The sequence below is a fragment of the Cetorhinus maximus genome, chromosome 10 (genome assembly GCF_964194155.1).
Source record: "Cetorhinus maximus chromosome 10, sCetMax3.hap1.1, whole genome shotgun sequence".
In the NCBI taxonomy this organism is placed as follows: domain Eukaryota; kingdom Metazoa; phylum Chordata; class Chondrichthyes; order Lamniformes; family Cetorhinidae; genus Cetorhinus; species Cetorhinus maximus.
Window position 1 is genome coordinate 127589032 of NC_135888.1, and position 12557 is coordinate 127601588.

General features: G+C 45.2%; 1 protein-coding gene across 1 annotated transcript in view; it reads left to right on the plus strand.

Annotated features, from left to right (window-relative positions):
- The window catches only part of LOC144685352 (uncharacterized), a 160212-nt gene that overhangs the window by 2542 nt on the left and 145113 nt on the right, over positions 1 to 12557 (plus strand). Inside the window, exons 2-3 of the mRNA XM_078549761.1 lie at positions 4999 to 5337; positions 7506 to 7775. The gene's annotated coding sequence lies outside the window, so the exon portion shown is untranslated. The remainder of the gene's footprint in view (positions 1 to 4998; positions 5338 to 7505; positions 7776 to 12557) is intronic.

Here is a 12557-nt window from a genome sequence, read left to right on the forward strand (position 1 = left end):
AATGGACTCTAAAATCTTACCAACGACCGAGGTCAGGCTAATCGGCCTGTAATTTCCCGCCTTTTGCCTCACTCCCTTCTTAAACAGGGGGGTTACATTTGCGATTTTCCAGTCCTCTGGGACCCTCCCTGACTCGGGTGATAACTGAAAGATCACCACTAACGCCTCCACTATCTCTTCAGCTATCTCCTTCACTGAAGTAGTTGTCAGGGCTGCCCGTCCAACCTTAACGTTGGCGGGCAGGTGAACATCCGAGGCGGCATTTGCATTTTTCATGGAACCTCATCCACAGGCGGGATAAGGTTTTACGCAGGGTTTATAACTGTAATAAAAGTGTTCATTAAAATTCATTGACATGTCCCAGCTCATGTGACACTGTCACATGACAATGTCAATGAATAATTTTTTTAATACTTTTCTTCAAGTTTTAAAAATCAAATGAATATCCCTGAGGCAGCTCCGTGCCTCAGGGAGATTTCTGTGCTCTTTTGCGCGCATGCCCCGACTCTCCCTCCTTCCCCCGCCCACACAGGTAGCGCTGAGCTGCTCCGGGTGCACGTCACACTGGGTGGGCCTTAATTGGCCCACCCACGTAAAATGGCACACGCGGCTAATTGCGGGATGCAACTGGCTGCACATCCACCCGTGCCCGCTCACGCCCAGCCCACCGGACGGTTTGGTTTATCTATGCCAGTTATCTGATCAGACAAGGGGGCGAGAACACAGAAGTTTCCTGACCTCCACCCACCTCAGGAACACCCTGGGTGGAATTTTACAGGCCTTCCTGCCAGCGGGATCTTTTTTTTAATTCATTGACAGGATATGGGCTTCGCTGGCTGGGCCAGCATTTATTGCCCATCCCTAGTTTCACTTGAGAAGGTGGTGGTGAGCTCCCTTCTCGAACTGCTGCAGTCCATGTGGTGTAGGTACACCCACAGTGCTGTTAGGAAGGGAGTTCCAGGATTTTGACCCAGCAAAAGTGAAGGAATGGGGATGTATTTCCAAGTCAGAATGGTGAGTGGCTTGGAGGGGAACTTCCAGGTGGTGGTGTTCCCATGTATCTGCTGCCCTTGTCCTTCAGGATGGTAATGGTCATGGGTTTGGAAGGTAGTGTCAGAGGAGCCTTGGTGAATTCCTGCATCTTGTAGATGGTTCACACTGCTGCTACTGTGTGTCAGTGGTGCAGGGAGTAAATGTTTGTGGATGTGGTGCCAATCGAGCGGGCTGCTTTTTCCTGAACTGTGTCAAGCTTCTTGAGTGTTGTGGGAGCTGCACTCAGCCAGTTAAGTGGTGAGTTTTCCATCACACTCCTCACTTGTGCCTTGGTGGTGGGCAGGCATTGAGGAATCAGAGGGTGAGTTACTTGTCACAGGACTCCTAGCCTCCGACCTGCTCTTGTAGCCACAGTATTTATATAACTAGTCCAGTTCAGTTTCTGGCCAATGGTAACACACAGGATGTTGATCGGTTAGATAAAGTTGAACACCAGGGGGCGAAGGTTAGATTCTCTCTTGTTGGAGATGGTCATTACCTGACACTTGGGTGGTGCGAATGTTACTTGCCATTTGTCAGTCCAAGCCTGGATATTGTCCAGGTCTTGCTGAATTTGGACATGGACTGCTTCAGTATCTGAGGAGTCGCGAATGGTGTTGAACATCATACAAACATCAGCGAACATCCCCACAGGTCAGTATCCTGAGGAACTCCTGCAGTGATGCCCCAGAGCTGAGATGACTGACCTCCAACAACCACAACCACCTTCCTTTGTGCTAGGTATGAATCCAGCCAGCGGCCAGTTTCCCCTCTGATTCCCATTGACTCCAATTTTGCTAGGGCTCCTTGATGCCACGTCAAATGCGGCTTTGATGTCAAGGACAGTCACTCTCACCTCATCTCAGGAGTTCAGCTCTTTTGTCCATATTTGAACCAAAGCTGTAATGAGGTCAGAAGCTGAGTAGCCCTAGCGGAACCCAAACTGAGCGTCAGTGAGCAGGTTATTGCTAAGGAAGCCCTGGAAGAGTAAAGAAAGTGTAGCGGAGGTAGGACATTCTTAAAAAAGTAGTTAGGGGAATGAAGACAGGGCATGAAAAAACACTGGTGGGCAAGATGAAGGAAAACCCCAAGGCATTTTATTAATGTATTAAGGGCAAGAAGATAACCAGGGAAAGAGTAGAGCCCATTAGGGACCCAAGTGGAAACCTGTGTGTGGAGCCGGAGGACGTAGATGAAGTTATGAATTATTATTTTTCATCTGTGTTCACTATGGAGAAGGACGATGTTGGTGTAGAAAACAGGAAGGGGGACTGTGATATTCTTGAACAAATTAGCATTGAAAGGGAGGAGGTAATAACGATTTTAGTGGGCTTAAAAGTGGATAAATTCACAGGCCCAGATTAGATGTATCCCATAAGACCACAAGACCATAAGACATAGGAGCAGAAATTAGGCCATTCAGCCCATCGAGTCTGCTCCGCCATTCAATCATGGCTGATATCCCAGGCTGCTATGTAAGGCAAGGGAGAAGATTTCAGGGGATCTGACACTAATTTTCAAATCCTCTCTGGCCACAGGAGAGGTGCCAGAGGACTGGAGGACAGTGAATGTGCTACCATTATTCAAGAAGGGTAGTCGGGTTAAACCAGGTAATTACAGGCCAATGAGTCTAACATCAGTGGTAGGGAAACTATTGGAAAAAGTTCTGAGGGACAGGATTAATTTCCACTTGGAGAGGCAATAATTAATCAGGGATAGTCAACATGGCTTTATCAGGGGGAGATCATGTCTAACAAATTTGATTGAATTTTTCAAGGATGTGACTAGTTGTGTAGATGAGGGTAATGTAGCTAATGTAGTCTACGTGGACTTCAGTAAGGCTTTTGAAAAGGTCCCGCATGGGAGAATGGTCAAGAAGGTAAAAGCCCATGGGATCCAGGGCAATTTGGCAAATTTAACTTAGTAGCAGGAGGCAGAGGGTGATGGTCAAAGGTTTGTTTTTGTGATTGGAAGCCTGTCATGAGTGGTGTACCACAGGGATCAGTGCTGGGACCCTTGCTGTTTGTAGTTTATATTAATGATTTAGATGTGAATATAGGAGGTATGGTCAGTAAATTCACAAATGGCACGAAAATTGGTGGTGTGGTAAATAGTGAGGAGGAAAGCCTTAGACGACAGGACGATATAGATGGGCTGGTAAGATGGGCAGAGCAGTGGCAAATGGAATTTAATCCTGAGAAATGTGAGGTGATGCATGTTGGGAGGACTAACATGGCAAGGGAATGCACAATGAATGGTAGGATCCTGTGAAGCACCGAGGAGCAGAGGGACTTTGGTGTACATGTCCATAGATCCCTGAAGGCAACAGCATAGGTAGATAAGATGGTTAAGGAAGCAAAGGGATACTTTCCTTTATTAGCCAAGGCATAAAATATAAGAGCAGGGAAGTTATGTTGGAGCTGTATAAAATCCTAGTTAGGCCACAGCTGGAGTACTGTGTGCAGCTCTGGTCACCACACTATAGAAAGGGTGTGAGTGCACTGGAGAGTTCACAGAGTAGATTCACCACGCCTAGGCTAGAGAGTTTCAGCTATGAAGAGAGACTGGATAGGCTAGGGTTGTTTCCCTTAGAGCAGAGAAGGCAGAGGGGGGACCTGATGGAGGAATACAAAATTATGAGGGGCATAGGTAAGTTGGATAGAAAGAAACGTTTCCCCTTAGTGGAGGTGTCAATAACCAGGGGGCATAGATTTCAGATAAGGGACAGAAAGTTTAGTGGAGATTTTTTTCACCCAGAGGGTGCTTGGAATTTGGAACACACTGCCTAAGGGGGTGGTAGAGGCAGGAACCCTCACAATATTTAAGAAGTATTTAGTTGAGCACTTGAAATACCAAAGCATACAGGGTTACGGGCCAAGTGCTGGAAAATGGGATTAGAATCAATAGGTGCTTGATGGCTGGCATGGATATGATGGGCCGAAGGGCCTGTTTCTGTGCTGTGTAACTCTATGTCTCTATGACTTAAGTGCCACTTGATAGCACTGTTGATGACCCCTTCCATTACTTTGAGGTGATTGAGAGTAGATTGAGAGTAGATTGATGGGGTGGTAATTGGCCGGGTTCGATTTGTCCTGCTTTTTGTGTACAGGACATACCTAGGCAATTTTCCACATAGCCAGGTAGATGCAAATGTTGTAGCTGTACTGGAACAGCCTGGCTTGGGGTTTGGAAAGTTCTGAAGCACATGTCTTCAGTACTATTGTCAGAATATTACTCGTAGCTTTTGCAGTATTCAGTGCCTTCAGCCGTTTATTGATATCACGTGGAGTGAATCGATTTGGCTGAAGACTAGCATCTGTGATACTGGAGACCTTTGTAGGAGTCTGAGATGGATCATCCACTTAGCTCTTCTGGCTGAAGATTGTAGCAAAATGCTTCAGATTTATCTTTTGCACTGCTATCCTTGGCTCCCCCATCATTGAGGATGGGAATATTTTTGGAGTCTCCTCCTCCAGTGAGTTGTTTAATTGTCCACCACCATTCACGACTGGATGTGGCAGGACTGCAGAGCTTAGACCTGACCTATGGGTTCGCTTAGCTCCATCTATCATTTGCTGCTTATACTGATTGGCATGCAAGTCATCCTGAATTGTAGCTTCACCAGGTTGACACCTCATTTTTAGGTATGTTTGTTGCTGCTTCTGGTATGCCCTCCTGCACTCTTCATTGAACGAGGATTGATCCCCTGACCTTGGAATTAACCATGTCCTCACTTCTTAATCTGACTATTTTTTTTTGTAGTGATGATACATATTCAGATAACCCTCCTAACAGATGCACTGAATGTATAATGGAATTCTTCTGTTTTCCTCGGCAATATTGAGTGAAATGACAGTAACATGACCAGCTGAATATAAAAACATGATTGTAATAAAACAGCAATATTAATAATTGTAAACACTGGATGAAGGAACTGTGATTTGTCATTATTCCTCTTTCTAACAGGAAATCCAAATCATGTTTATTTTTTGCATGAGGGAGATGATATTTCATTAAAAGGAGCATACTATCCTGGAGATGGTCCTGTTATCTGGACATGGAAACCACACTCAGGGCAAGAAATCCAACAGCTGGTTACTTTTCACAAAATGAGTTCGAGCCGGTGGGATGCAGAATGGAGCGAATACTTTAGAGACAGCAATTTTGATAATCAGATAAAACAGGATTATGGTACAAATCTGAAAATTAGAAAACCCACATTTAAACTGGCAGGATTATTCATCTTGAGTCAAGCCCAGCCAAGCAATAAAATCCTCAAATGGTACGAAATATTTGGGATCAAAGGTGAGTGGAAACAACGTCCAGCAATAAAATGGTTCTCTGTAAAAAGGTTTCCTTGTAATCAAGAGACTGTGAGGAGCAAGTGAGGATTATAACTCCTAGTGCAGAGGACATCTCTTATTAAAACAATTAGAGGTAAGAGGGTGTGTTGGAAACATGTTGCCATCGTATAAGTCCTTAAAAATGTACCAGTTTTAATCTGTTCTCAATGTGCACGCAACATTTCAATGAGATCACCCTAAACACGCACAGGAAGCCAACTGAGGAAAAGAGTCTTTGAGATCCAGGATCTCAAACCCGAGACTAAGATCGTGGTTTACCAGGCAGCAGTGATCCCCTTGTTTCTATATGCTTCAGAGAATTGGACACCCTACAGCAGGCACCTCAAAGTACGGGAGAAGCACCATCATCAGTGCCTTGTCAAGATCCTCCAAATCCATTGGCAAGAAAGGTGGTCCAACAGCTGTGTCCTCTCCCAAGCCAGCAATAAAATGGTTCTCTGTAAATTTCATTGTAATATTGAGACTGAGAGGATCAAGTGAAGTTTATATCACCCAGTGTTCACTATTTCTCCTGAAATGTTCAACACGATTAATGCATTTTAATAATTTTACCAGATTCTAGTAAAGTGAGTGTTATTTTGTTATTTGTTTGTAAATAAATAGGAAGTAATTGTTGTGGGAATGTACATCTGGGGTGACACATTTTACTGCAGCACTGCAGTCATGTGCTGCGCAATAATGCATCAGTCCACCAGCCACATGGAGAGCTGAAAGAAATACACCAGAGGAAGCTCCAGTGTTTTGAGTCTAAATTGTGATTATTTTTACTTATGGGAATTAGGAGCTATAACATGGTGGAAGCAGGTTTTCTGTGAGTAAAAATCCAAACGTTTTAAATGAATTTAATTCACTGAAAAATCAACGTGAACTACTGCCAGGGAGAGAAGGGGAGGATTTTCTCCCCGTCGGGCGGGGTGGGCGGGAGCGGGTGTGGGCAGGCGCGCAACCATTTTATGTGGGCGGGCCAATTAAGACCCGCCCAGAATGATGCGTGCACGGAAGCGCTCAGCGTTACCTGTGCAGGTGGGTGGAGGAGGGAGAATCGGGGCCTGCGCTCTTTCGTGCATGTGCACGTGAAAGAACGCACAAATCTCCCTGACGCACGGAGCTGCCTCAGCGATATGAATTTGATTTTGAAAACTTGAAAAAAATTATTTTAAAAATTAATCAGACATGTCCCCTCATGTGACAGTGTCTCCTGCCATGACTAATTTCTGAGTAGAGCAGTTGCTTTGGAGGCCTGCTCTCAGGCGTACGAACAACATGCCCTGCCCAGGATAACTGGTTTTGAGAGGTTAGCGGCTCGGTGCTGGGCAAGTCGGCTTGGGAGAGGATGCTGCTGTTGGACCACCTTTTTGCCACCGGATTTGGAGGATCTTGTGATGGCATCGCTGGTGATATTTCTGCAGTGATTTGAGGTGCTTTCTGTAAGCCCAAGGGCAGAATTTTACAACTGCATTGCGGCAAGCGCAGGGCTGTAAAATGTGGCGAGCCTTTCAAAAGCCCATAGACTTCAGCGGGACCATAAAATCCCACTATCATAAAATTCCGCCCCATTTCCCTGAAGTATAAAGGACAACAGAGATCACTGCTGCCCAGTAAACGATGACCTTAGTCTTGGATTTGAGATCCTGGTCCTCAGACTCTTTTCCTCAGCTGGTTTCCAATGCATGTGTTGAGTGGTCTTATTGAAATGTTCTATGCACATTAAGAACAGGTTAATCTGGTAATTTTTTCATGACTTATACCATTGGCAACACATTTCCATCACACCCTCTTGTACTGAATGACCGTTACATGTCCACTGCGGTGCGGGCTTCCACAATTACCACCCAACCATCAAGTTTTGACCTGAGTTCAGATTCTCCAGTTGGTTAATAGGTTGAGGTCAGCAGGCTTGCTCTGCCTCACTGACACTGACGGAGCAGAACCCAAAATGTTCAGACCCATGTTATTCTGCTGTTCAAACATACGTGTGCGTTATGTGGTCTAACTCTTTAATGCAGCAAGGAACACCTGCTGATAATGGGTAGAGGCACAGTTAGAACCTAATCATTGGATTTTACCTGCCATTATTTACAATAAATCTAATTGATCTGTCTTTCACAGTTGAGCCAAGTCCAAAGTGGCCTCAGTTGGGCAGTGACATCATTCTCAACTGTACCATCTCCAGACCCTCAGATACAGTCAGTCTCCACTGGAAACAGAGAGCCTCATCTCAGCAGAACAGGAGGAAAACTGATCAGATCCGACTAAATAACACAGTCCATCTGATAGTCAAACATGTTACAGTAGAGGATGAGATGTTGTATGAGTGTGAAGTGAAGGAAAATGGATCCATTGTGCTCACAGAAAAGGCAGATTTTCATGTGGACAGAAGTAAGTGCAGTTTCCTCACAGTGGATAATAAGCGGTTACTGATATCAAACTGTTAAATGTAAAGTCAATTCATACATGTCAGTCACGAATACGTCATGTTTACAGTCAGCATGTGGTGATCTGCTGCTCAAATCAACATTGAACAAAAAAACTAGCATTCGTGCCACTTCTAACCAAGATCAGCTGCTATTTGAAGTGACTACAACTGATGCGATCTTTCGGCTTCCAATAAACATTGGGACGTTGGGGAGGATTGTTCCCCTCGTCGGGCAGGCATGGCGGGCGGGCCTGGGAGCTACCGTGAATCGGTCCGTCGCTCCTAATGAGGCCTCGACCGCGCTTTCACACTCGCTGGCCGATTAACGGCCAGCCAGCATGAATCACACGCTGAAATGCTCAGCGCCGCCTGCATGGCAGGAGGGTGGGTAGGAGGGCGAGCGCAGAAGTTTGCGCATGCGCTGGGGTGCGTTCACAGAAAGGTCTCCGAAGGCACAGAGCTGCCTTGGGGAGCTGAAGATTTTCCACGTTAAAAATAAAGCTTTAAAAAAATAGGGAAAAAATGTCCTCTCATGTGACTTTGATTGGGGATCAAAGGTTACGGGGAGAAGGCGGGAGAATGGGGTTGAGAAACTTATCAGCCATGATTGAATGGCGGAGCAGACTCGATGGGCCGAATGGCCTAATTTCTGCTCCTATGTCTTATGGTCTTATAGACTCTGTCACATCAGCAGGAACATGTTGCAAATGAGATCTGAAAACTTTTATTTTGCTTTTAATTAACATCGGAAACCTCAATCCTGCCCGTGGATGAGGTTTCTTCAATAATGGAAATTGCGCTTGACCTGGTCACCCGCCCGCCAACCGTAAGGTTGGACAGGGTGGGAAAAATTCTATTTAATTGATTGATTGATGGGCTTAACAGCCCTCTTAATTGTCAGCGGGCACGCTGCCCACTCCAGTGTGCGCCTGCCCACCGAAATATCGGTCAAGTGCGCGATGACGTTGGGACGCTCACCCAACGTCATCGCGTGCTATTTCACACTCGGGCGTGTCAGGCATGTGCCGACATGCCAAGGTGTAAATTCAGCCCATTGAGTTGGGAGCCGGATTAACAGAAGATGGAAGGGTGGGGAATCAATGGTCATAAACGAGAGATGGGAAGATGGAAATGATGGGAATGGAGAGAAGACATAGTAGGCAAGAGGATGACAGAGGCTGAGTTTGGGGCCGAGGGGGAGGAAAAGGGGAAAAGCTGAGAGTGTTACTTTGGAGTAGAAGATTAGAATGTGTGTTTGTGTGAAGTGTAAAATAATTAGAGACCACTGAATGGGGCGGTCGTGACATAGTGGTATTGTCACTGGATCAAAGGGCAGAATTTTCTGCCTGTCGGGCGGGCGGGCCCGACCCAATCTCCGGCGGGTGGGGAGCCGATCCCCGCCGCCATTTTAAGTGGGCAGGGCAATTAAGGCCCGACTAGCGTGACGCTTCCTGTGTGGGCTGGAGGGGGATTCCCCAAAAGCGAGAGTGCGCTCTTTTGCGCATGCGCACGAAAGAGTGCACATCTCCCCGAGGCTAAGTGCTGCCTCAGGGAGAGTGCTGACAGTTTTTCAAACTCTAAAAATAAAAAAATTTAAAAATCATTAACATGCCCCCCTCATGTGACAATGTCACACGAGATGGGACATGTTAATAAGTTTCACAAAAACTTTAGTAAACTCTTTTAAAACCTACATGAAACCTCATCCCGCCGCTGGATGAGGATTCATGTTTTTTCAGAAGCCCACCGGGACTCCTGGCCGACCCGCCAACCTTAAGGTCGGACGGGCCGGTCCTTTAATTATTTTAATGATCCTGTCAATGGCCTCAATTGGCCATTGACAGGTCGGCGGGCCCGCAGCTGATCGCGCTGTACCCCCGCCTTCCTGGAGATTTAAACTGGGCGGGATGCATCCCGCGTCATTTTCGTGTCAGCGAGCAGAACCGCCCCCTGCTCGCCGACGGAAAAATTCAGCCCAATATTTCAGAGACGTGGAGGTAATGTTCTGGGGAGTGGGGTTCGAATCCCACTACAGCAGATAGTGAAATTATGAATCCAATAAAAATCTGGAGTTGAAAGTCTGATGATGACCACGAAACCATTGTCGATTGTTGTAAAAGCCCATCTGGTTCATTAATGTCCTTTAGGGGAGGAAATCTGCTTGTCTCTTTCACCTAGAATTGGCAAAGTAAGGGCAGCATTTCAATATCAGAAGGTAGAAAATCTGAACTGCAGATTTTTTTATAAGTGGTTTTAAAAAATTCATTCATGGGTGGTAGGCGTTACCGGCTGGGCCAGCATTTATTGTCCACATGCCCTAATTGCCCTTGAGAACATGGTGGTGAGTCGCCTTCTTGTAGAAGCATATTATGAACTCAAACTAATAAAAAGCAAAGAACTGCGGATGCTGGAAATCCAAAACAAAAACAAAAACAAAAATACCTGGAAAAACTCAGCAGGTCTGGCAGCATCGGTGGAGAGGAGCACAGTTGATGTTTCGAGTCTGCATGACTCTTCAACAGAACTAAGTAAAAATAGAGAAGGGGTGAAATATAAGCTGGTTTAAGAGGGTGGCGGGGGTGGGGGATAGTTGGGAGAAGAAGAGCTAGGTAGAGGGCCAGTGATAGGTGGAGATAACCAAAAGATGTCACAGATAAAAGGACAAAGAGGTGTTGAAGGTGGTGATATTATCTAAAGGAATGTGCTAATTATGCGTAGAAAGCAGGACAAGCAAGGTACAGATAGCCCTAGTCGGGGTGGGGTGGGGTGAAGGAATCGATAAAGGCTAAAAGGTAGAGATAAAGCAATGGATGGAAATACATTTAATAATAATAGAAATAGGTGGGGAAAGAAAAATCTATATAACTTATTGGAAAAAACAAAAAGGAGGGGGAAAGTCAGAAAGGGGGTGGGGATGGAGGAGAGAGTTCATGATCTAAAGTTGTTGAACTCAATATTCAGTCCAGAAGACTATAAAGTGCCTAGTTGGAGGATGAGGTGCTGTTCCTCCAGTTTGCGTTGAGCTTCACTGGAACATTGCAGCAAGCCAAGGATGGACATGTGGGCATGAGAGCAGGGTGGAGTGTTGAAATGGCAAGCGACAGGGAAGTCTGGGTCATGCTTGCGGACAGACCGAAGGTGTTCTGCAAAGCGGTCACCCAGTCTGCGTTTGGTCTCTCCAATGTAGAGGAAACTGCATTAGGAGCAGCGAATGCAGTAGACTAAGTTGAGGGAAGTGCAAGTGAAATGCTGCTTCACTTGAAAAGAGTGTTTGGGCCCTTGGACAGTGAGGATAGGGGAAGTGAAGGGGCAGGTGTTGCATCTTCTGCGGTTGCATGGGAAGGTGCCGTGGGAGGGGGTTGAGGTGTAGGGGGTGATGGAGGAATGGACCAGGGTGACATACACCCACACACATAGACAGATACACACACACACACACAGAGTCATGAAGCTATTAATGTATATTATTGCAAATATTTTTTTTAAAAATGGAGGTTTCGTATGTGGGTATATATTAATTGGATTAAAGCCAGCTAGTCTGGGTGCTTTGATGTGTACTATTTTTGTGATGTAAGAGAGACAGAGTACATTTGCATTTTGTTGAATAGAGCATTTAAGAAGGGGGGTGAAATCTGGCACCTAGCTACCAGAGATCAACCAATGTTTATATTATTAATAAAATTGCTACTATGAAAGGGGTTTTATTGTTAGAAGAGGTGAAGTTCAAAGAGGCTGGTGATACAATGAGAATTTACATTCAATGAGATGTGGTGGGTATAACCAATAGCAGTTTTGCGTGTGCAGGGCAGAGGCAATGTAAGCTCAAAGCCTGTGAGCCTATCACTGTGTCTGCAAAGGAACCAAAGTGAAAGGAACCTCATTTTGAATTTGTAAGATGAAAACGCTTTACCTGGTGTCTGCTTAAAGTCTATGAGTTGCTGTCGCCTTAGTGGAAATTAGTTTGTGAATTTGCTAAAAGTTATGATAGTAGTAATTTGTAGCCATGTGTATAACTTTAACTTGTGTAAATTAATAAATGTCTCATGTAGTTTGATATAAAAACCTCTCGAGAACTGGTGGTCTGATTCCTGAATTTAGAGTCGCATCTTAAACACAACACTTAAAATATAGGTTATGGCAGTTGTTTAAAGTTTCCCTCTATGATTTTTAAATAACTCAGCTTTACCAACTGCTGGGCCATAACACACATACACAACACATACACCCACGTGCGCACACACACACACACACACACACACACACAAACACAACACACACACACAAACAGGCACACACACACAGGCAGACAGACACATACAGTCACAGACACACACACACACAGATAGAGATACAGACACAGACAGACACACACACACACACATACATACATAGACACACGCACACAGACACACAAACACACACACACATACACATACATGTAGCAGAGATAAGTCCAATAAAAAAATAGTTAAAAGAATATAGTGTTAAGTTTCCTATGATTGTCCATGAGACATAGATTTTTAAACATTCCGGTCGATTTGGATTAGCTGATTTCATGGATGCAGTCAGATGTAGAAGATGTTGCAATTATTACGTGATCTTGGTTTGCTGGTAGATTTCCAGTAACATTGGTTTCACAACCTGTGTTCCAAAAGAGTGAGAGAGAGGAAAAGAGAGAGCCAAGATTTTAACCTGTTTTCTCTGCTTAAAACTTACTTGCAATCTCTCTCTGCAGAGGCTGCATC